Source organism: Myotis myotis, unplaced genomic scaffold (assembly GCF_014108235.1).
Source record: "Myotis myotis isolate mMyoMyo1 unplaced genomic scaffold, mMyoMyo1.p scaffold_m19_p_3, whole genome shotgun sequence".
Classification (NCBI taxonomy): domain Eukaryota; kingdom Metazoa; phylum Chordata; class Mammalia; order Chiroptera; family Vespertilionidae; genus Myotis; species Myotis myotis.
In genome coordinates, this window is record NW_023416335.1 from 89,196,415 (window position 1) to 89,199,680 (window position 3,266).

Consider the following 3,266-nt stretch of genomic DNA (forward strand, 5'->3'; position numbering starts at 1 on the left):
AGGAAGCCAAAGAAAGAAAAGATACCAGAGAAAACAACAGTTGAGAGCTGTAATGAAATCAAGGGATTCTACAGACAGAAAGAATCATCTAATCAAGGCTCTCATTTTTTAAATAAAAAATAAACTTTTTGTTTTTAAAGAAGCTATAATTGTGCAAAAATTAGGAAACACCAATGAACAAAAAGAAAAAATTTGGACTTCTAGTCAAGATGATAGAGTAGGTAGATGCTGTGTTTGCCATCCCCCATGACCACATCAAAATTACAACTAAATAGAACAACCATCCTTGAGAACCACCTGAAGACTAGCTGAACGAACTACTATAACTAAGGATATGAAGAAGAAACCATGTCAAGACTGGTAGGAGGGGCAGAAATGTGAAAGTGGCTGGCATCACACCATATGTGGTGGCTGAGAATCAGGAGGGAGCTCTTTCTGGGTTTTGTGGCTCAAGGCACCATGAGCAGCAATGTCTCCTGTGACATCCTCTGCGAGGCAGTGCGGGATGTCCTGCACGGAACCAGTGCAAGTGCTGGAAGTTTTTGGAGACTGTGGAGCTGCAGATCAGCTTGAAGAACCATGACCCTTAGAGGGACAAACACCCTGGGTTACCTCAGGCTCAATTCCACTCCCCACCCCAAGTTCTCAGTATGTGTTCTGGGAGACCAGCAGCACTGTGACAAGGCCAAGGCTGTGGATATCCCTGACATGGACATCAAAGCATGAAGAAACTCAACAAGAGTAAGAAACTGGTCAAGAAGCTGGCCAAGCAGTATAATGACTTTTTGGCTTCAGAGTCTTCTGGTCAAGCAGATCCCATGAATCCAGGCCCAGGCCTAAGTAAGTCTGGCAAGTTCCCTTCCTTGCTGACTCACAATGAGAGCACAGCGGCCAAAGTCAATGAAGTGAAATCCACAATCAAGTTCCAGGTGAAGAGGAGGTGTGTGTCTGGCAGTGGCTCTTGTTTCTGTTAAGATGACAGATGATGATAAGCTTGTATACAACAGCTACGTCACTGTCAATTTCCTGGTGTCATTGCTCAAAAAGAACTGGAAGAACAATAGGCTTTATACACCAAGAGCATCCTGGGCAAGCCCCAGTGTCTGTACTAAGACACAGCTTAATAAACCATACTATTACCATTAACAAATAAAAGAATCAGGAGGGATATCTCAGCTTCAAAGGTCCCCACTGAGGATCAAGGGGTCCCAGCCCACACTGGGCTCCCCAGTCCAGAGCACCAGTGCCAAGAAGAGGAGACCCCACAACATCTGGCTGTGAAAACCAGAGGAAATTGTGGCTGACTGAGACGGAGGGCTCCTGGAGTCCTAGGCATACTTTTAAAGGGCCCATGCATAGACTTAATCACTTATGGACTCACTTATTCTGAGCCTGAGTAACAGCTTGAGAAGCTCCAGGACATACGGAGAGAAACTGAAGTATCTGGCTTCAGAGCGATGGCTTGAGGAACAGCTCTCCCAGACAGAAGTGCAGGTAGGTGCCACTGTTCCTTTTCTAAGCCCTCCACCCACTCGGCCTGCAGGCACAGGCTGGTGCCATATCTGAGTCTTCATCAAACTAGCTAGCGCCCCTCACACCATCCTGGTGATTACCTGAAACCCCTGCCCCACCCAACTCATGCACAGGCCCAAACCTCCTTCAGCAGCAGTTCCTCACAAGTGGCCAGCCACCACCACTCTGTGGACTTCCCTGAAATCTATGAAAGGTCCACAAAACCCAAACACAAAGTGGCTGGCCTCAGTGTGCCATGTGCCTCTTGCTAAGTGGCCCCCAGCCTGGCACTGGTGGCAACTGGTTTCAGTTCAAAGCATAGCCTCTCCTAAGTACCTACAAGCCCAGCGCAAGCAGCTACCAGCACAGGCAGATCACTTCGTTTCTCCTACCAGGTGGCCCTGGGTGGGGCACAGGAAGCAGCTGACCTGGGCCTACACCAGAGAACTTCCTAAGAGGGCTCGGAACTGACACACATGGTGGCCAGTTTCAGACCACACCAGCACACCACCCAATTAACTTTACCAATGACACACCCAAAAGGTGGATTAAGCAACAAAGCCCTGCTAGAGCAAATTCCACTCTGTGAGGCCAGACCCCATACAACAACTTGTCTGCTATAGTCACAGCCACTCCTCACAGCCAGTTAGCCTGAGGGTCAATCCCACCCACTGATGTGCCAACAGCAATCAAGGTTCAACTACAACAGGAGGGCACACACAACCCACACTAGGGACACCCCTGGAGCACTGTGCTCAGGTGAACAGGGAGACTGCACCACTGGGCCCCACAGGACACCCATTACACATAAGGCCACGTGGCCATGACTGGGAGATGTAGTAGGACCACCTACATAGGGAGGCAGCCAAAATGAGAAGACAAAGAAACATGTCCCAAGTAAAAAAAAAACAGGACAAAACTCCAGAAAAACAACTAAACAAAATGGAGGCAGCAAGCAATTTAGCAGATATAGAGGTGAAAACACTGGTTATAAGAATGTCCAATGAACTTATAGGAAGAGTAGATGAACTCACTGAGAACTTATGCAAAGAGATAGAAACCAGAAAAAAAGAACCAGTGAAAAATGAAGAGTATAATAACTGAAATTAAGAATACAATGGGAGGAGTCAATGGCTGATTATATTAAGCAGAGGCACTGAATCAGTGATTTAGAAGACAAGGTAGCAGAAAACACCCAAGTGGAACAACAAAAAGAAAAAAAGAATTTAAAAACAATGAGGCTAGCTTAAGGGACTTCTGGGACAACATCAAGCATACCAACATTCACGTCATGGGGTGCCAGAAGGAGAAGAGAGAGAGCAAGGGATTGAAAACCTATTTGAAGAAATAAAGACTGAAATCTTCTTTAACCTGGCAAAGGAAATAGACATACAAGTCAAGGAAACATCGAGAGGCCCAAACAAGATAAACCCTAAGAGGTTAAAGACAAAGAGAAAATGTTTAAAGTGGCAAGAGAAAAGATGCTTCTATAGACTGTCATCATAAGAAGAAAACTGAAAAATACACAAACACATGGAGGCTAAATAACATGCTATTTAACAATGAATGGATTAATGAGATAAAAATAGAAATCAAAAGATGCCTACCTGAAAAAAGTGATAATGAAAACACAATGACCAAAAAAATCTATGGGACATAGCCAATACAAGTTCTAAGAGGAAAATTCATAGCAATTCAGACTTACCTCGAGAAACAAGAAAATTCTCAGGAGGCGGCCAATCGATGATTCTCTC

The 3,266-nt window shown here is 45.3% G+C and overlaps 1 pseudogene; it reads left to right on the forward strand.

The window, feature by feature from the left end:
- Positions 1-459: 459 nt before the first annotated feature.
- LOC118651310 lies at positions 460-1,112 on the forward strand (annotated as a pseudogene).
- The last annotated feature ends 2,154 nt before the right edge of the window (positions 1,113-3,266 follow it).